Source organism: Ursus maritimus, unplaced genomic scaffold, assembly GCF_017311325.1.
Source record: "Ursus maritimus isolate PB19 unplaced genomic scaffold, ASM1731132v1 scaffold_8, whole genome shotgun sequence".
Classification (NCBI taxonomy): Eukaryota; Metazoa; Chordata; class Mammalia; order Carnivora; family Ursidae; genus Ursus; species Ursus maritimus.
The window spans coordinates 26,043,149-26,066,236 of record NW_024426996.1 but is presented as its reverse complement, the minus strand read 5'-3'; the positions used below and the strand labels follow the sequence as shown (position 1 = coordinate 26,066,236).

Sequence of the window (23,088 nt, the reverse complement as noted above, 5' to 3'; positions counted from 1 at the left end):
TATAAATTGGGAGTTAGGGTTGTTATAGGAATTGAATTAACGAATGTAGAGCCCTTCCAAATGTAGTGTCATCTGATCCTGCTTACTGAAAAGTGTGTCTTTCCGATGCAGGTCTTGCAAAGTGCTTTGGTGCCTGGATTCCAATTTCTCATTCTCTTAATCAATTTTTCTTAGGGGATAGTAATGATGGCTGCCCTAATAAAGAGAAGAGAAAGAAGGGCCAGAATGTATCTATCGTTTATTAAATGAAAGGTACCATGATTATTGAAAGCAATTTTTGCCTGTGGTTTATGCAAACAGGGAGATTATGGAGTCTCATTACAATCATGCAGGGTAAACAAAAATATGCTTAGAGATAAAGAGGATGGTAGGACTGAAAAACACTTCACACAGAAATTTTTGTTGCTGATATCACCAAAGCAGTGCACCACCATCTCTTCCAGAGTAAAAGCAACTCATGAATTCTGCGACATATTATGTTCCCACCTCAACTAATATATTTAGAGCAAAGATGTACACATGCCAGCGTGTTAGTTGATCTACTTTACTGGCCACCCAAAATATTAACTATATTACATTTTATGACAACAAGCCTTAGGTTTTGTAAGCTTTCTGTTCTTTTCTCCTTAGCAACATCCAATGACCTACACACTTATGCGGAGAATTTCCATTTCAATAGGAGAATAGAGAGAAATCTCAGGATTGGGAAAGATCTTTAAAAACAAATTTAAACAACAACAACAAAGTCACTGTATGAAGAAAACTCAAACAGGACCAAGTCCCCACTTCCTCTGTTCCTTGGGTTTCTCAGTCTATCCAAGATAGCTGAGGGCTAGTGGCCACACAAATCTCCAGAGTGGTCAGCTCAGTACAAGAGCACTCATTTACCCGAGTTCCCCTATTCTAAAGCATTCAGCAATCAGTCATGGCAATGAGGCCAAACATGCTGTTGGCTTGCCCACAAAGTCATCGAACATCTCACCCCTTCACTTCTGGCTCACCCAGTCCTTGTTCTTGGCCACATCAGAGGTTTTGGTCTGGCTGCTCAGACTCAGTTACTCAGTGTATAATCCTGGAAGAAGGAAAGAAAAATCAAAGATATGGTCAAACCAAGATTATGCTAGTCATGCTGTCCTAGTTCCATAATATATGCACAACCAGAGGAATATTTGGGCCTTGAAGTAATTTTAAATTAGAACCTGATAAACAAACTTAATGTGAAAAACAAGTATCCAAATGCGTAAATATGAAACTGTCTTTATCTGACTTGATTTTGCAATGTTTCTCGGGATAAAACGATTCTTCTCCCCTTTTGCTCTAGAGGCCTCACTCTACTGAGAAGAAAATCTGTCATTCAGTGTTTATGAATTTCTAAATTAAACACTTGTTGTTTATTCCCAAAGAAACAACACTATGACAGGCTAAATAATTACTTGATTCCTTAGCACATTTTCCTATCCTTAGGTTCCTCCTTCCACCTGGGAAGCTCCATATATGTGGTCTAAGACGAGATCAAATTATCCCATTTCCCCTTCTCATCCCAAAGCAGCTGACCGCTTCACCTCTGTATGTACCTTTGTTAACCTACACATCAAATCATTGTGTTGCTGCCGGTTTCTGCGTCTGTTTCCCTCGCTAGATAGTGTCTCAAAGGCAGGGGCCATATATAGTAATATCTTGGTAACCCTAGTGCTGAGGCACAAAAGATACTCAATAAATATTATTGAATGAATGAATGAAGAAATCAGTAAATTGTTCAGCATATATGTCAATGTTCAAACAGATTTCCTGGAAAAAGAATGGGAAAGAGGTGTTATACAACCAGTATGGTATCTAGCAACTGAGTGAAAGGCAGACTTTAAATTTTGGTCAGGCGCTGGAGAGTCAAATTTAGTCCTAATGATTATAGATATTTTTCCAACCAAGAGAGTAAAAGAGACACTCAAATGGGTTATCTGTTCTTAGGACTCATCTAAAAAGCACCCATGAATCTAGAAGGGGGAACCCTGAATACTACAAGAAGTTGAGTGGTATTGTAGATTGGGTAGATGGCACATATTTTTCAGGAGTTAGTACATTAACCCACATCTGAGAATATTACTGGACAGACTAATAAATACAGGGACTTACAAGAATTTCTCTTTATGTAAATTTTCAGTCAGAAAATAGGCATATAACAAGAAGAGAACATGAACACTAACAGAGTATTCTGTATTCCCCTCAGGGCTTGAATCACTCTGCACACAGGAGAAGCTCATTAAATGTTGATTCAGCCACTCCGTAATTTCCTGCCTCCCAGGCCTGAACTGCCATAAAGTGCTCATTGTCTCTTGCTTTCTGCCCAGTGCAAAGCCACTCTCTACCCTACTGCATGTCAAGAAAAGTATCTCACACTGGGAAGGGCATTTCCAACATGAAGGAAATTGCTCAAGTCCTACACATGCATGGATGTGCTCAGGTTTGGGGTCTTAAAAAAAAAAAAGGCTTATAAGCAAAAAGGTTAAAATGTAATCAATGTCTCAGTCTTGAAGAAAAAGGTCATTCAGAACCCTTTCTCCAGCTCAGCCGAAGCTCATTTGGGAATATTAAAAAATATCCTAGTTATATCAGACTTTCTACTCAGAATCACAAATCTTTCCAGATTCAGAATACTCCTCCCAAATTAAGCTTCAGATTCATGTAAAATACAAGGCTCCATCAATGCCAATATTCCAGGCCTGATGAGATTCTATTTCGAAACCCTAGCACAAGGGTCCCTAGGAAAGAATGGCATTATTTCACAAGAAAACATCCTCATTATTACATCCTCAATATTACACCTGAATAAAATCTGGAATGACAACCACATGAATATGAAAGATCTAAAGGAACAATCATCAAGCTTAGATGTAAACATGAGGCGTTAGGGTGGGGCAGATGCCATCATTGGGAGTGTATGAAGAATTCATGACTTATTATTCTGGAATAAGGAGGGGAATTAATCAATTAGATATTTGGAGGATATCTGCATATCAGGCTGGACAGCCTACAAAGTTAGAAATATATTTCTCAGACACTTTCAGAGAGGTCATCAAGGAAGGAATAGTGATTTATCAGATTGAGAAAACAAAAAAATCCGACTGCACAAGTATGGCCCAGGGTCCTATCTTCCTTTACCTTCAGACTAATCGGTGTATAGCGTGGGTACAGAGTCTTACTTCTCCTGTCAGAAGCTGCAGAGGCAGGCTTTGCCTTGCAAGGGGAGGCCTGAGGGTTTCCTGCTTCACTGCCTAGAACTGGGTGAAAAGGTCGATCCAATTCCGTCAAAAGACTGAGTCATGCAATTGTGGTCTCAGGCTGCGTTTGCCAATTCAGCCTTGTCCGAATAAAGCTGTCATGTTGGTCTCCATCTGTGTCCTGTATCTACCTCTCCAGTGGCTCAGAAGCCACATTGGAAAGAGACATGATTATCACTCCCCAAACCCCAACAACCACCGATGTTTAAGAAAGGAGACATGCCTGGAAAAAAAGAGCCTGCCTGTGGAGTAGTGTACCATGAGAGTGTAGTACCATGGAAACCAAGAGAGTCTATTTTCAAGAAGGAGGGGATGATTAACCATCAAGTTAACAGAGATTTTCATTTCAGTCAGGACAACAAATGTCCAAGCAGAGGTGTAGGGAGTGAGACAAAAGTTGGTCCTTAATAAGTTGTCAGCTAACCAGCATCCAGCCACTGGATTTCGGCCAAGAAGAGAATACAAAGGCAGATTTAAAAGGTTCTGGTCACCAATTCCACTATATGGAGTGGGGTTTCCCATCACACCACCAAGCAAGCCATGCTTCCACAGCAGGTGGGCGTTGAGTGTGATTCGGTTCTGACGCTATCTTCCTAGAGATAACATAGGACACCGCAGCTTAAGGGCTCGGTCCTACAAGGCCATCCCCTTACCCTTTAGGTGCCAATCACAAATCAGGTTATCACCTATGCTTCTGACTAGCTTTAGACTGGAGGTTTCAATGACCCCTCTCCATGGTCTTCTGATGCCAGTCACATAGCCAGGTTGTCACCTGTCCTTCTGAATAACTGGCTATAAATCAGAGGTTCCCAGGACCCCTCCTCAGATTTGATCAATTTGCTAGAGTGGCTCATGGAACTCAGAGAAACATTTTCTTTACTGGATCGCCAGTTTATTATAAAAGGATACAAGCCAGGAACAGCCAGTTTGAAGAAGTGCATAGGGCAAAGTATGGGGAGGGGCACATAGGCATAGTTGATTAAATCATTGGCCACTGGCAGTTGATTCAGCCTCTAGTCCCTCTCTTATCCACAGAGGTTGAAGGTTCTAACCATCTAATCACATGATTGGCTCCTCTGATAACCAGCCCCCACCCTTAGGTGCTTTCCAAAAGTCACCTCATTAACATAACAAAAGACACCTTTATTGCTCTCAACACATAGGAAATTCCAAGGGTTTTAGAAGCTCTGTGCCAGAAATGAGGACAAAGCCCAAATATGTATTTCATATAAATCACAGTATCACACAGATGCCCTTGAGTAAGATGACGTAAGGAGAATAAGGTCCCAATTATAATCACAGTGTATGTTGGGGGGTGGGGGGAGGAGGGTAATCTATAGAACTGTTTCCTGGCCACTTTATATTTGGCCAATCCATGCAAGCGTTCTTGTAATTGCTAACTAACACATAAATAGTGGTAGGCTTGGGCCCTTAGCAATGCTTAAGACAGCAGAGAAAGTTGGGACTGTTGCCAAGGCTTCACTGCACACTAATTAATGCCAAAAGAAAGGACTAAAGTAGATAAGAATGCAGCATTCAAGTCAGAACTGTATGAAAGAATCATATGGCCTGCTTAACTTCTGCTGAGTATCCCTTTAATATCTCTTTAGGCTGAGAAACAGGCCAATTTCTCTGATTATAAATGCTCACTCATTACAGAAATGACTAGAGTGGATGAACCGTCCCATGAGTTTATAAATGGCTAACATGAAGCTTGTGTGTGTGTGTGTGTGTAGGATATGTGTTTGAAACAACCTTCTGATTACTAAATAATTAAAGCAAGAAAATAGAAGAACTTTCTTCTTTCTAGCACTCAGGGAAGAGGTTGCAAATAGAGAAGAATTTGCTACTAAGAAATAGTGCTTCCAAAATGTACAACTGTGTGAGAATTAGGGGAATAGCTACTTGGGAAGAAAAAGCATAAGGTAACATGAAGAGAAACAAAGAGAGGAAAGGAGCTAAGAGAGGAGACTATATTTGTGGCAATGAGCAAGAGAAGTGGGGATGTCAGGCATGGTGGAATTAGTTAGTACCAAACATCCGATGGGAACTAACTCTAACATCAAATCTGGCAAAACCACTGTGAAGACAGTCCCCTGGCCCTTGAGAAAGGGCAAGCAAGAGTTAACTGTGACTGGATATGGATGTTTTGTGTAAGCCCAGAACCAGTCGATTTAAATTCAATTTCAATTGAATTCAATATAAATCAAGGGGGAAATATTTTTAGGAGAAAATTATATAAATCTATGCCATCCAGATGAACTAAACCTAGAGGCTTCTTTTAGAAAAAAAAAAAATCTCAGTTCAGAAATAGAGCAAATGTTTTAAACTTTTGAAGACATCTGAACAATGGCATTTCATTAATAGCCCCTATTTCAAATTCCCAGTAAAATACCTAAAATAGTACAGTAAAAAATATTTACTGCCCCAGTGAAATGTAAGGGAAGAGACACTACCCCGGAAGTTGGGATGAATTTCTAACTATAAGGCTGGTGTATGGAGGTTGAGAAACACAATAAAAGGTTTATGCATGCTTCATAGGCTCAAAGGGTAGAAGCTAGCTATCCTAAAATTGGGTTGAAGGAAGCTTTAATCAGCTCACATCTGTCTACTTAAATCCCACCATCACCCGTCCTCCACCATCTAATCACAACTCAGATGCTGGGTCTGTTCCAAACAGAAAAATGAAGAGCCATTACCTTACCGTATGAAAATTACACTAGTGGGGCATTCAGTGATACATTCCTTTCCTTTCCATGTGCTCTCAGAATCTCTCTTTTTATGCACATTCAGAAACTGCATTCCTGTCATTATTGGCCAGAGGTGGAAGAACATGGTGGGTGATACTATTCTGCAATTTGTAATCTTCACAAGGAACACAAAGTGGTCTGAGGAATAGACTAGAAGAGTACTTAAGGCAGTGTGTGCTGCGGGCTGAGGAATTCAACATAACCCATCTACTCACAGATTCAGAGAACTGTACAGTGAGAATTGGAGAGCTTACGCATCTCAGTCCTGAAGATCTGCAAAGGTTGAATATTTGACAGGGAAAAAAATGGCATGGAAGCTATGCCCATTATTCAGACAGTGGGACATTTTGAAATAGCTACAAACTCTGTGTTTTCACAAATACTGAGTCTGTGTAAATCTTTCCTCATTCCTGGGCATTAAGTGAGTATACAGAAAACAATCTACCATAGGTTGAAAAAAAGGTAAGAAGGTTCAGAGCAAAAAGATTACTTTTGAAAATGATTTGTTATAAAACCCAGAAATTAGTTTTTAGAAACAAACTGCTTCATGTTTAATTAAGAAAAAGGAAAGCATGCCTCCCCCAAAATAGGAATTTCTTATATGGAAAAATCAAGATGAGAAAAAGAGACCATTGGCTCAGAAGCAAAGGTAGAAGCAGACATAAGAAGACGGATGACACAAAGAAATTCCACAAGGAGATAAAAGTACACTCAATCATTGAATTCTTCATGATGGGACTGAATAGTAGAAATTACACGCTTCAAAAGTCAAAGGTACTGTCAATGTATAGCTTATAAAGTTCTCCCAGGACAGACAAAGGTAAAGGGGAAAAATCTGAGAGAGAAGATGAGAGATAGGGGGAAAGGAGAACAAACACCCAACCTGTGTGGTACTACTGAGTCCTAAAGAAGGCCCCAGAAATTAATGAAATACAATGATTAAAGTTATTATAGGTTTAAAAAAAAAAAAAAGAAAACTTTTCTTAGGAGAAAAAGAGTCCAGATTAGAAATGCTCCCTATTTATTAGTCAAAACTGATGACAAAAAGTAACCTATCCCTAGATAAATTCTATCAAAATAGTTTATATAAAAGTTTACAAGGATAAATCTCTCTCCCCTCACTTTCCCTTTCCCTTCCCCTCCCTCTCCCTCCCCTTCTCTGTCTCTCTCTCTCTGCTCTTCTGTCTCTTGCTTATATACAGGCAGCCAAACAGAAAGGCAACTAAATTAGTCTTACCCTAGACTATGTAACACTATGTCTCCTTATCAACATTTCAGAAGACAACCAAGTTGTGTTTGCAGAGCTGTCAAAAAGATATACTCAGATAAGAAATCAATCATGTGAAGACAATAGAAAAAAATTCCTTTTACTTTCATAAATAGGCCGGATATCTACCATTTTTAAGTAAATTACTCAAAAATGTACTTCCAGCCAATCAAGGGACGAATTGAAATGAAGCACTCAAAAATAGGGAATTCAGGTTACAAAGGGCAAGTGGTGAACAATAAAGTCTTAGTCATAAAGTTAGTTTGAAGTAGTTGTATTATTATAGTTAAAATGGTTACATAATTAATGAAAATGTGAAATAGTATACGTTTAAAGGATACTATGCATAAAATATTACATTATTAATAATAATCTAGATTTATATTTATTGATTATCTTAATGACCAGGAAACAGAGGGGAAAAAGTTGAAAGACAGATACATGGGGTGAATAAATATCCTGTCCTGTAGGGATATCTTTATTTTATTTTTTAAAAAATGGAAGCTTAACTATTTTTTTGGAAAACTGCATGATAACCATAGAAAGAACTACGAATAGACACCTTTCATATCACTCAAAAATAAAGAAGCAAACTATTGTCCCCACATAAAAAGATGGAAAGTTGGCAATCAATGGCAATGTAGAAAACACATCAAGTACAAAGAGAAAGAATTTTAAGCTGTAAATGTTTATTATAAATATAATAACTAAAAGAGATTTAACTAGTAGGTAAAGGACATAGGCTTTAAGAGAAAAGCAAGAATAAGATACAAATACATGTGTTTATAAAAAATAAGCACAAACCAAATGATACTCACTGGTAGAAATACATGTATTATTACCACGTGAAAAAGAAGCCATTCAGAAAGCAAGACATTAGGTTTACGAGATAAAATTTATAAATAAAACAAAACTAGTTTTAATAAGGTACTTGAACCTATTACTCTGTTTTACAGATTGTATTTAAAAATAGATAAGACCATATTTTAAGATCACAAAGAAGTTTATTAAATGATAATGTCAGATTCAAAATGATCAGATTCAGTTTTATATCCTATAAACAGAATTATACCTTCTTTGCAAACATCCGGCGAACATACATAACTACTAAGTACCGGGCCAGAAAAATTACCTAAATTCAAAAGAGTAAAAACTATACAGGCATTATAGTGTGATTGCATCATATATATTTATCTTTTTAAATTTATATTATATATAAAAGTATATAAATATGTATTTAAATATATTTTATTTATATATATTATATAATATATATTTAAACCCTAAAGTATACAACAAAAGTTTGAGAAACAAGCTCCTAAGCAATTGAAATAGAATTGAAAACAATACCATATACAAACACTCCAAAGATAACAAAATACTTAGATATAAACCTAACTAAGCAACAATACAATCTGTGTGCTAAAAATCACAAAACCCTGATGAAATAAATCAGAGGTCTTTGTCATGGCTGAGATACTTTGTATGTAGCACATTATACATAATAAAGGTGTCACTGCCCTAAATGGTCCAGCAGACCAAGGCAATTTCTATCAAAAATTTATCTTATTGCTCATATGAAAAGGTAAAGACACTAGAATAGCCCAAACATGCTGAAAATGCATGAAGTGGGAGGAATCGCATTACTTGATAAGACTTGAATATATAGCTACACTAATTAAAATAAATAAGACAATGAAGAGGAGGGAAAAGTGTGAAGAAGTCAAGTCATGCATGGAGTGTTAGCCAGCATGCCTCAAGCAGAGGCTTTAAAGGGCATTCGTAGTTTGTCTTGGCCCCTAGTGCCCCGACATCTGCCATAAAAAGATCAGGCTCTGGGGAGCTACTGGTCCCAGAACAAAGAACAGGGAGAGCAAAGCCAAATCCACTCTGCAGTCTGCAAAAGAGCTGCCCCCGCTGACCTGCAGACCTGTTAAGGAGAAAAACAAATGTGTATTGTTGAGCTACAGAGATTTGGGGGGTTACACTGGTACCTAGCCAGAGAAGCGGAAAAGATTCTCCATGACCACCATCCTGAAAGTACAAAGGGCAGAGTGGATTTACCACAAAAAGACTCAGTTTGATGTTTTATTGAAACATCAATTTGCCCCAATACCCAAAGTTTGTTTTGAAGCAGCCTACGAAGTTACTGATCACATTGGCAGATAAAAGCATTAGATCATGATCAGAGACTGTGTTGATACATGTGCCATATATATTGTTGAGCTGATTTGTGGACCAAAAAATTAAAATTGAGTGTGATGCTATCACTCGGCATCAGGGAAATACAAATTAAAACCACAATGAGATACCACCTCAGACCCATCAGAATGGCTAAAATTAACAAGTCAGGAAATGACAGATGTTGGGGAGGATGCAGAGAAAGGGGAATCCTCCTACACTGTCGGTGGGAATGCAAGCTGGTGCAGCCACTCTGGAAAGCAGTATGCAGGTTCCTCTAAAAGTTGAAAATAGACCTACCCTATGACCCAGCAATTGCACTACTGGGTATTTACCCCAAAGATACAAATGTAATGATCTGAAGGTGCACCTGCACCCCAATGTTTATAGCAGCGATATTCACAATAGCCAAACTATGGAAAGAGCCCAGATGTCCATCGACAGATGAATAGATAAAGAAGATGTGGAATATATATACAATGGAATACTACTCAGCCATCAAAAAAATTAAAGCTTGCCATTTGCAGTGATGTGAATGGAACTAGAGGATATTAAGCTAAGTGAAATAAGTCAATCAGAGAAAGACAATTACCATATGATCTCACTCATATGTGGAATTTAAGGAACAAAACAGGATCATAGGGGAAGAGAGGCAAAAATGAAACAAGACAAAACCAGAGAGGGAGACAAACCATAAGAGCTCTTAATCATAGAAAATAAACTGAGGGTTGCTGGAGGGGAAGGGGGTAGAGGGATGGGGTAACTGGGTGATGGACATTAAGGAGGGCACATGATGTAATGAGCACTGGGTGTTATATAAGACTGCTGAATCACTGACCTCTACCCCTGAAACTAATAATACATTATATGTTAATTAATTGACTTTAAATTTTTAAAAAGCGTATTGCTATAAAGTCCTATCATCCAATACAAAATCGCTGACATTTCTTCTAATGTTTTGAGTCAAATCATGATGTAAAATCTTTTTCCTTCAGCCCTCAACCAGATAAAACTACTTTATATCTGTAAGGACAAATAAACTCTTACAAGGATTCTTATTTTGTGAGCCCCTTTCAGAAACTCCAAGGACTGTCAACATAATTTTTTACAACATAACATATTTTTTTTGCCAAGAAACACTTAAACTGAAAGAAAATTCAGGAATTTTGTGCACAATGGAGCACCTCTGATGCTTGGAAATACATCTAGTTTTGTTGCTTTGGTAAAGAGAGAAGCAACCCATGACATTGGAATGCATTGCTGTACAGATTGCCTTGCACTGGTATCAAAGATTTGGCCAATAACATTGAAAGAAGTCTTTTCTGCTGCTGTAAAGGTTGTCAGTTTCATCAGAGCCAGATCCCCGAAGCACCACTTTTTTGGGAAATTTGGTCAAAGAGTAAAATAAGATTATAATTTTTTTTAAACTAGACAACCAGTGGCATTCCAGGAGACAGGTCAATGCACATGATTAAACTTCAACATAAAACAGAAAAATAAAAGCCCACTCAGAACAATTTGAAAGGGAGATATTCATTAATTCCTTGGCTTACTTGGCAAGTATTCTGACCATGTGCATGAGGTAAATCTTCTGACCCAAGGCCCTGCTACTGAAAAATCATGAGCAATTTTTGGCCAAGATGTCAAAGAAAGGGCTTCCACAGGATGAAGCTGAGACTGACAAATCATTGTCGATTTCTCAGTGGGCAGAGTTGGAACCTCCCCGCCCCCAGAACTTTTCTGAGGGTTTCTTCAATTTCTTGGACCTTAATACCGAAATGGTAATAATCCATTTGTAATCCATTCCTTGCTGACATGGAGTGAGTAGCGCGAATGTTGTCAAAGACAACCCCATTGCCTCGAGAACTAAGTAAATGAAGTGACTCAAGTTCAACATGAGCTGCCTTATTCAGTTTTTACGTTCCAACAGCAGCTCACTCCAGCCCAGCAAAGCAAAATATAAGAGCTTTGATTCTCTTTGCTTTTATATACATCTGTGAGTTAGGACTTTCAGAAATTTTGACTTTTAAAAAACACAAATATTCACCATTAATTCAGGGCCAAGGATGACTTATATGTTGCTATGTCAAAGTCCACTCCACTAGACCAAACAGTATCAGCCTTATTTTGGAAATGTACTACTAAGAATGAAAATTCACTTTTGGTTTTATTTGTGCAACTTGAATTTATTTGCATGCTTTTCTACTCAGAAGTCATCAATTTCTGCATGATATTCCCCCTCCCCCAAAAGAATGTATATGGACATGAACATACATTCACACAAATTACCCCCCCACCACTATATAGAGCGGTAATTTGAGAACAATCCATTTGCATCGAAGTTGATGATCACTGGATTTCCCTAGAACACCATGTTTGCAAAGATACACAGAGAATGAGGAACATGTAGGATGCATTGAAGTTTCAGAATTTGTTAGCAAATATCTCAGAGCTTAAAAATCCTTTGGATGATCTAGACATGGAAAATAACATAGGAGTACATACACATCTTACTATTTTTAACTTAACCAACCTAATTGTGATGATTAATTTTATAGATCAATCTGACTGATCATAGAGTGCCCAAATATTTAATTAAACATTATTTTGTGGTATATCTGTGAGGGTGTTTCTGAATGAGATTAGTGTTTGGAATGGTAGACTGAGTAAAGCAGATTGCCATCTCTAATATGGGTGGGCATCATACAATCAGTTGAGGGCCTGAATAAGACCAAAAAAAGCTGAGAAAGGGAGAATTTGCTCTCTCAGCCTGACTGAATGAGTTGGGACATCCGTCTTTTCCTGCCCTCAGACTGAGACTTACACCAGCAACTCTCCTTGGGTCTCAAGGCTTCAGACCCAGACCAGACCTAAACCACCAGTTGTCATGGGTTTCCAGCGGTCAGGCAGCAGATCATGGGACTTCTTAGCCTCCATAACCCTGTGAGCCAATTCTCCATAATAAATCGCTTTGTGTGTGTATCCTATTGGTTCTGTTTCTCTGGAGAATCCTTACTAATACACTATCTTAACCCAAATGAGAAGACATTCACTGGAGTGTCAGAAATTGTTTAAAGCTAAGGGTCTGATCTGTGCCTTGATCATGTAATAATATTTTAAAAATCTTCTTCATAAGTTTAAAGTGGGTGTTCTATATACCATTCTGAGGAACACTGACTTTTGAACTTACTGCATACAGGGCTAATTTGTATGAGACTAGGGAATAGATAACTTCCCCTGACAATATCTACATCTGGATACTTTGAAGAAGACAATTCTATCTTCCAACATACAGACTGTATTTTCAACAACAAGTAGAAAAACTGCATGTGAAAAGCTCATATTATGGTTGGAAGGCCATTCAGAGCTAATAGGTCTGGAATGGTCATCAAAGACTACTAACCCACTAATTCCAAAATCACAGTAGTGATAATGTTACCTCTAAAAGGGGAGCAGATCATCTGGGCGCCTTGGTGGCTTAGTCAGTTAAGTGGCTGAATCTTGGTTTCAGCTCACGTCATGATCTCAGGGTTGTGGGATCGAGAACCCCTGACACTGTCCTGTCACCTCCCCCTTAAACTTTCCCCTTTGCGGGCTCCCTCTCCCTTTGCCCCCACCCTGCCCATGCACACACACTCTCTCTCTCTTTAAAATAAATAAATAAATAAACAAATAAATAAATAAATAAAATCTTTAAAAGAGGAGCAGAGCAATGGAAAGCATCACAGCGAAGAGAGAAATTCACATTCTTTAGTGTGAGTTTGTATTGCTGTTTTCACCAAAAATAGCAAGCCATAAACCAAACAACTCATCAAAATTAGATTTGGATTTATTCCCCTATATTTAGGTTTATTATTTATTAACCCTATAATCCAGCTCTCAAAAGTAATGAGATATACTATAAAATTAGGTTCCAGTTAATTGGTATAGATTTTTCAATTGGACACAGTGAGAGTACTTACAAAACATGTAGTTTGAAGATAGTGATGACAGAATTTCTACAGAAATGATGGATTTAGTAGCTTTGTGATCGGAATTATACATGGTTTTGAAGATTATTGTATTCTAGGTTTTGAATATAATTAAAATCTTCATTGTTTGCTGTTTTTCACATAGTATAATCTTCAATGAACACAAATTTCCATTAGAATTCTTACATTTTTTCCTTTCTTGGCTTCATACTAATACTCAATGAGATATTCTGATATATCTTGGAATATTTGCCTTTAGTGTATATATGAGAATGACACTGTAATTCCTTCAAAATTATTTTTTGCTTTATATCTTGTACCTGTTATTTCATCAAATAATATGTTTTCTGGGGTGCCTGGGTGGTTCAGTAGGTTAAGCAACCAACTCTTGGTTTTAGCTCTGGTCATGGTCTTGCAGTCATGGGTTCAAGCCCCATATAGGGCTCCATGCTCAGCAGGGGGTCTCCTTCCCCTCTCCTTCTTACCTTCCCCCCACTTGCCCATACATGCATGCACTCCCTCTCTCTAAAATAAAAAAAGAAATCTTCAAGAAATAATTATTTCTTTTCACACACTTTTGCTAACCATGTAGGAATTCATGTAAATGTATTTTATTTTGCTATTTAATGTGTATCAAAGTTTACTGAGATATTTCATCACTTACATAATCTGTGTAGACTTGTCCACATTTCTTTTATCTCGTGGATTGCTTTTTAGTCACCAATATTCATTGAGATAAAGTGCTAGAATGTGTACTATGTGTGCCATGGGACTCAATTTATCAGTGAACCTGTTGTATTTTATTGACTGTTATGTGTTACTACAAATATATTTCTTCTTAACTTATGATTTTACACTTTTGTATAATTTATTGAAAATTACTGCATACTCAGAATTTATCCCTTACTATGAAGCTCTGGTATACCATACAATGTACAATGTAATTCATTTCTAATTGGCCGTATCAAAAGAACACGGAAGTCAATATGAAACCACTCCCATTAACCAAAGATGGAACAATCCAAGCATCAAAAGAACTTTGAATGCTATTGACTAAAACACATCAACAATATAAAAATTCATATAAAAGAGAGAAAGCTCTTCCTCCTCCCCCCCAAAAATAAAAAATAATAGACAAGCAATCCTAAAATTTGTAGGGAATCACAAAAGACTCTGAATAGCCAAACAATCTTGAGAAAGAAGAACAAAGCTAGAATTAGACTTCCTAATTTCAAACTATATTACAAAGCTATAGTAATCAAAACAGTATAGTACTGGCATAAAAACAGATGCATAGATTAACAGAACAGGATAGAGAGTCCAGAAATACACCCACCTGTATATAGTCAATTAATTTATGACAAAGAAGCCAAAAATACACAATGGGGAAAGGATAATCTTACCAATAAATGGCATTGGGAAAACTGGACAGTCACATGCAAAAGACTGAAACTGCACCATTGGCTTACACCATACACAAAAATCAACTCAACATGGATTAAGGACATAAATATAAAAAGACCTAAAACCATAAAACTACTATCTAAAAGAAAGCATAGGCAGTGAGCTCTTTGACTTTGATCTTGATGATGATTTTTGGATTTAATACCAAAAGCAAAGGCAATAAAAGCAAAAATAAAATAGGAATACCTCAAACTAAAAAGCTTTTGCACAGCAAAGGAAACAACAAAATGAAAAGGCAACCTATGGAATGGGAGAAAATATTTGCAAATCATTTATCTGGTAAGGAGTTAATATCCAAAATGTATTTTTTTAAAAAAACACATGCAACTCAATAGCAAAAAAAACCCCCAAACAATCCAATTTAAAAATAAACAGAAGATCTGAATAGACATTTTTCCAAAGCAGACATATAAATGGCCAACAGGTATATGAAAAGGTATGCAATACTAATCATCAAAGAAATGCAAATCAAAGCCACAATGAGATATCACCTCATACCTATTAAAATGGCTTTTATCAAAAAGACAAGAAATAACAAGTGTTAGCATGGATATGGAGAAAAGAGAATGCATGTGCCCTCTTGGTGGGAATGTGACCTGATATAGCCGCTAAGGAAAACAGTATGGAGGTTCTCCCCAAAACTAAAAGTAGAACTACCACATCATCCAGCAATTTTACTTCTGAAAATATATTCAAAGGGACTAAAAGCACTAATTCAAAAAGAAATTATTAATTAGATCACCAATTAGTAATGAACACCCTCATGTTCATTGCAGCATTATTTACAATGGCTAAGCCACGGAAACAACTTGAGTGTCCATAGCTGGACGAATGGATAAAAAGAGGTAGGTATATATACAATGGAAATCCTGTCAGTTGCAACAACATGGATGGACCTTGAGGGTTTATGAGAAATGAAATAAGTCAGAGAAAGATAAATACCATATAATCTTACTTATATGTAGACTCTAAAACAAAACAAAACAAACAAGAAACATAAACACAGAGAACAGAGGCTGCAGGTGTTGGTAGGCAAGGTGGAGGGTGGGTAAAATGTGTAAAGGGGATCAAAAGGTACAAACTTCTAATTATAAAACAAATAAGTCCTAGGGACATTATGTCCAGAATGCTGACTATAGTTAATAATACTGTATTGAATATTTGGGGGCGCCTGGGTGGCACAGCGGTTAAGCATCTGCCTTCGGCTCAGGGCGTGATCCCGGCATTCTGGGATCGAGCCCCACATCAGGCTCCTCCACAGGGAGCCTGCTTCTCCCTCTCCCACTCCCCCTGCTTGTGTTCCCTCTCTCGCTGCCTGTCTCTCTCTCTGTCAAATGAATAAATAAAATCTTTAAAAAAAATAATGTATTGAATATTTGAAACTGCTAAGAGAATAGATCTTAAAAGTCTTCATCATAAGAAAAACACGTTTGTAATTATGCCTGTTGATGGATGTTAACTAGACTTATTGTGGTGATCATTTCACAATGTATACAAATATTGAACCATTATGTTATACACTTGAGACTAATATCATGTTATATGTCAAATATATCTGTTATAAAAAAAAACCCACAGGAGATTGTGTGTGTGTGTGTGTATATATATACACACACACACACACACACACACACACAAAGATTATTGGAAAGCAAAACAAAAACCCGGAAAAAAAAGTGTAAAAGTTTATTGAATGGTTTCTTATTTGCCTTGCAAAGAAATCCCTCTCTATATCTTACTGAAAAATAAACAAACAAGCAAACAAAAACCTTACTGGACACCATTGAAAGCAACTAGGACACTAACTCCTTATTTTGACTATCTGAATACTAGCTATTAAATAAAATACTGAACATTTATTTTGCCTTTTTCATGGCTTTTCTGTAGTCAAATTCTCTAAATAATAAGAAAATTCCAACTATTAAATGTGTAAGAAAACATAGAATTAGAAAAATCATCATTTTGTACCTCTTAAGTAATATTTGAGTCAGGAGAAAGTCATTAGTGTGTTAAACCATTAGATGACAATGCTCATAAGAATTATAATGGAGGCATTAGGCTGTCACCATCTAAAATCAATGATCAATCTTAGCATTATAAAAGTGAGACAACCAAATGTTGTATGCTTCCTGTTATGATACAGTATGAAGCATTCAGTTCTACTTCTGAAATATTATTACAAAAATATTAAACATGTATCTACGAAAACTTTTAGAGCTAACTTCTAATCAAATGTAATATAGTCATTTAACTTAGATAAAGCAAATGTAGCAAAATCTTGGTAGTTACTAAGTCTGGGTCAAAATAGTGATTCAATGAACTAGTTTTTCTAATTTTGTGTATATTTGAAAATTTCATAATTAAAAATAACTGTCACACAGAATTGGGATACAGCTTATATTCCTATATATCTTAAACCCCCAAAATATGATCCTATAATGGCATGAAGATGTTACACAGACCTTAAAACATTATGAGAGAAGTGATTTTTGAATCTGGTATCTGTTGGAATTGTTACCAGCTTCTCACAAATAAGAATTGCATCTTTTGGGACACCTGGGTGGCTCCATCGGTTAAGCGTCCAACTCTTGATTTTGGCTCAGGTTATGATCTCAGGTTTGTGAGATCAAGCCTGGATCAGGCTCTGCACTGGGTGTGGAGTCCACTTAAGATTCTCTTTCTCCCTCTCCCACTGCCCCTCCCCACCCTGCAAAAAAAGAATTGCATCTCTCATTGATATTTTTAATAGGCCAAAGTAGATGACCAAAGACAATAGTCCAGCTGCAGCAGGAAGAAATGGAGCCCATAATGATTGTAACTTATAATGATAACATTTATTAAGTGCATATTCTGTGCTGGCACTATGCCATGATGCACTTCCCCTTCATTTCAATCATAACCATCACATCATAGTGGATGTCGATAATCCAGTTAACAGACCAACTAAGGCTAAGAGAGATGTTAATTAATTTGGTTAAGATCACAGAGCTAGTATATGGCAAAGATGGAATTCAAAGCCAACAGTTATACACAAAGATCATATTTTCAACTCCTCACTAGGGGTCGCATAACTCATATCCATGGTCCCCCTCCCTACAACCCCATATTCCTCACAAACTAAAAAGGAATGGGCACCTGGGTGGCTCAGTCAGTTAAGCATCTGCCTTCAGCTTAGGTCATGATCCCAGGGTCCTGGGATTGAGTCCCACATCAGGCTCCCTGATCAGGAGGACTCTGCCTCTCCCCCTGTCTTGTGCTCTCTCACTCTCTCTCTCAAATATATTTAAAAAATCTTTAAAAAAAAAAAGTGTATTGCAGGTGTGGTTAATGTATATAATGATGTGCTTATTTATAGTTTCAACTTGAAAGAAACTTACAGTTGACCCTTGAATGACACAGGGGTTAGGGGTGCTAACCCCTGTGCAGTTAAAAATCTATATGTAACTTTGGACTCCCCCAAAACTTGATTACTAATAGCCTACTGTTGACCAGAATCCTTACTGATAACATAAACAGTTGATTGACACATATTTTATTATATGAATTCTACACCATATTCTTACAATAAAACTAGAGAAAAGAAAATCTTATTAAGAAAAACATAAGGAAATTACATTTACAGTACTGTACTGTATTGAAAAAAATCCATGTAAAAATGGATACACCGTCAAACCCATATTGTTCAGGGGTGTACTGTATGTAATCTCAGCACATGAATCTCTCCGCCATATGAGATTGGAGACAGGAAAAAAACTACTTCCTACTGTTGTGATTGAAAATGCAGGCGTTTACTAATTTCCCTTGAGCTAGGGTATGAGCTATGCCCTAGACTCTGGTAGAAACACGCGCACTTGGCCTAGATTTTGAACCGAGAACCAGTACACCAAAGAAACAGGAAACACAGAGAATTCTCTCTGGTTGCAGTGGCTTCTGCAGTAAGACCGAGTGCCTTAGGCTGCAAGGGCCTGGAATTATCCACAACGCTAGCAGTTTAATCGTGGGAACTGCAGGTTCAGCGCTCAGCCACAGAAGCAGTGGGCCCTTAAAAAGATTTGAAGCCTAGGGTTGGACTTTGCTATCTGCATAGCTTCCACACTGGTTCTCCAAACCTCTTAGTGATTCTGTGATTTACCCAAGAGCCATTTAATAAATTGCTTTTCTGCTCAAACAGTCAGAGCGAATTTCCTGCAACTAAATACATCCCCTGATTTACCAAAAAAGGGTCAAGTTAGATCCTGATGCCAAAGCATACACCAAATGCCAAATGGATGAATGCATTAACTGTTTAAAAAGAATATATTTAAAATGAGAAAAATATAGGTGAATATCTGATCTCTAAGTAGGGAAGGTCTTTCTTGGATGTCAAGTAAAACTTTTTACATGAATAAAAGAGTTCTATAATTTAAAAAATAATGACATAAACTAAGCTAAAAGAACTATTTGTAACATTTGTGGTACAGTTTTACTATTATATATAATACATATATTATATATATAATGTTTTACAGGTTAATAGTAAAAACATCAATCAGTAGAATGACAAAATATGTGAATAGAACATTCACAAAAAAGAAAATATACATATGAGCCTATATCGGAGAAACAATTCAAGCTCAATAATGAAATAAAGCCCACAAGTAACCCAGAATTCCCATTCATTTGTGCAATAAATACCACGTGCCTTCTATGTGCTATGTTAGGTAATAATAATACATCAGTGAACAAAGGGAATCCAATGATATCACTCTCTATGTCAAACCTCTTCTAGAGTTGTCATTAATCCTCACAACAGCCAGTTATATTTCTCACTCTCATTTTTTTATTCTTGCCTGAAATCTTGTGAGAAAAGCTTAGGATTGGGAAAGTACTCAAATACAGAGTATGAAAAATGAGCAATTATGCATAATAATCCACAAAGTAGATAAACATACGGGAATAGTTAACTGAAATTTATCAACTTTATGAGTAAGTGAACAATGATCAGGAAGTGAAAACATTAGTTACTCCCAAATATAAGTCAAAGATAAGTCATTTTTAGGAAAAATGAGACAGACATGTTATTTTGATAAATGTCTATGACTTGCTTACTCAGACTCCAAAATTATTCAGAGGAAATTGCAGAACGTGACAAAAACTCAAATATTCCCCACAGTCCTACAAATTTGGCACCTGACGCCATCTATCTTCTCCACGGTGGTGATTTATACCAGAAATAAAAGTGCTCCTTGATCATTGGTTTTCATTTCTAAAACTACAAACTTATCTTCAACTTGGTATGGGCAACCACTTAGGAGGGGCCAATTTAATCCTCATGGCTGTAACACATTTTAGAAGGAAATTGTTGGAAAGCTGCAGGTCATAGGTGATACACTTCATGGTATAACTTTGCTGAACATGTCCTGGGATTAGGATTCGTGGGCCTCGGGAAAGATATTCACTCCAGTATGTGTTTTTAATTTATCCAGTAATTTGTGATTTTCTGAGTTACATCTTTAAAAAGTAATAATTAGATTATGAGAATTAAAATATGTTGAATTATAGAAAGTTAAACATTAATTTAACAATCATCTAGTACCAATCTCTACCAATTGTAGCCACTGACTCTTTCTCCCTCAAATCCTGACTTACTTCAACTTTCTTTTTATTTTTATTATGATATGTTAGTCACCGTACAGTACATCATTAGTTTTTGATGTAGTGTTCCAAGATTCATTGTTTGCGTATAACACCCAGTGCTCCATGCAATACGTGCCCTCCTTAATACCCATCACCGGGCTAGCCCATCCCCCCACCCTCTCCCCTCTGAAACCCTCAGTTTGTTTCCCAGACTTACTTCAATTTAACCTGGATTCAGTCTTGGCATCACCACCTTCCATAAGAAGCCTGAGCATAAACTTGGTTTAGAGCAATAAAGATCGCTATGGGATTCCCTTTGTTCTCACCACAGAGAAAAATGTCAACATAGTTTTTAATTTGAACAAGTCTACTAATTCTAAAATCAACTAAGTTTCTACCCAAAGTAAATAAGACATTTTATTCACATTTTCAAGATGTAAAAATCTTAAAATACAATTCTAAAATATTTAAATTGCACATTCATGAATTAATAATTTAGGATATTGTATTAGTCTTCTATTGCTGCCTAACAGGTTACCACAAATTTAGTTGGTTAAAATATCCATTTATTATCTCACAGTTCTATAGGTCAGAAGTCCAGATGGAATTCTCTATGTTCTCTGCTCACGGTCTCCAAACACCAAAATCATGGTGTCAGCCTGGCTGTGAAAAAATCCATTTCCAAGTTTGGTAAAGTTGCAATAACAAAGATTCACAGACTGAGTGGCTTAAACAACAGAAATTTATGATCTCACAGCTCTCAAAGCTAGAAGTTCAAGATCACAGTGTCCTCAGGGGTGGCTTACAGATGGCCATCTTCTACTTGTCTTCATTTGGCCTTCCCCTTGTGCTTGTTGGTGTCCCAATTTCCTCTTATAAGAACACCATATTGGATTAGGGCCCACCCTGATGATCTCATTTTAATTTAATTACCTCTTTAAAGATCCTGTCACTGAATACAATCACATTCTGAGGCGCTAAGGGATAGGACTTCAGCATATAATCTTGGGGGACACAATTCAGGCGATAGCAAAGCTAATTCAGGTTGCTATAGAATCCAGTTCTTTGTAGTTGTATGTCTGAGGCTCCCTTTTCCTTAGTGGCTGTCAACAAAGGGCCACTCACTTCTCCTAGAAGCCACCTACATTCCTTCTAATGTAGTTCTTTTCACTTCAAACCAGCACTGGGTCCTTGAATACTTCTCATACCTCGAATTCCCTGGCTTTTCCTACTGCAATCAGTTGGAGAAAACTCTCTGCTTTTAAGGGTGTGTGTGATTAGATCAGGTCCAAAAAGATACTCTCCCCATCTTAAGGTCAACTATGCCGCATGACATATATAGTCAGAACAGTGACAATGCCTATGCACAGATCCCAGGAATTAGAGCAGGACATCTTTGGAATGTCATTTTATAAATTCTGCTTACCACAAATATTGAAGCTACATTTTCATCAGATGGGACATTTTGGCATGGCAAAAATCAAAAATATAATCAGACATGAATTGACCTAAAAGAATTTGGGTATTAGGACAGTCTCCCGTGGTTCTCATTGTGGTTCTTGATTGGATATTCTTTAGAGTTAGCAGGAGGAAAGACAGGCTGTGTTCCGAACTCTATGTAGCATTTTACCAATGCCCTCAGCTATTCCATAAATCTGAAGACAGTTTTAAATTTAGAATGGCAATAGGGCCACTGGCTAAATTTAGAGACAAGAACTTAGCAGGAAATAATTTATTTAAAAGTGGTTTTTAAAATATTTTTAAAAAATCCCTAGTCAATTTTATTTTCTTTATTGTCTAAATTACTCCCTATTACTGCTTAGGTGGTTATGCAAGAATACTCCTTCCTTTATACTGATCGAACCCATGTGTAACCATATAGGCTTTAATAAAAAACTCATCACCTGGCCTCTGAGCAATTAACATTCTAATGGGAGAGGAAGGTTGGTTGTGAGTTTACAGAGAAAGAAAACGCACAAAAACTATGTTTATATGTCATATGACTCGAAATGAAATAAAACTTTGCTGGGTCCTTCATCATCTCTTGATCAGATTACTGCAATAACCTTCCTATCTTTCTTATTTTCATCTTGTTCTGTTTCCTCCAATCCATTCTTCACTGCTACCAAAGTAATCTTCCCAAAATACACCTTACTATCTAGAGGGTGAAATCCAAGCTCCTTAGCACGGTATATGTCATCCATGAATCACTAATGGCCATCAACCATTTTTGGCCCATCTCCTGTCATGGTGCTCAGCTACTCATGCTTCAGCCAAGTGACCTATCAATGAGTATTTTTGTAAACATATAATTTTTTACTGTTTATTCTCAAGATGTAATGGATGTTACTAAAATCTGTTAAATGAATGAGTAAATCATGCTCTGGCTTGCCTCTCTATATTTCTATATGTTGGTACTGAAAAAAGAATTCCCTCTCTATCCTCTATTGTTCCTCTCTGAATTCCCATTCATGCTACCAAATCTTGCTCGGGTGTCATCCTTTCCTGAAGCTTTTCCTGATCAAGCTTTTCCCCTCTTACAATGGATTTAATTATTCTTTCAT

General features: G+C 37.0%; 1 long non-coding RNA gene across 2 annotated transcripts in view; it reads right to left on the bottom strand.

Annotated features, from left to right (window-relative positions):
- Positions 1-281: 281 nt before the first annotated feature.
- LOC103665302 overlaps positions 282-23,088 on the bottom strand; it is a 150,385-nt gene continuing 127,578 nt past the window's right edge. For both annotated transcript variants that reach the window (XR_569259.2, XR_569261.2), the window contains one exon: positions 282-1,072. This is a non-coding gene — a long non-coding RNA (uncharacterized LOC103665302). The remainder of the gene's footprint in view (positions 1,073-23,088) is intronic.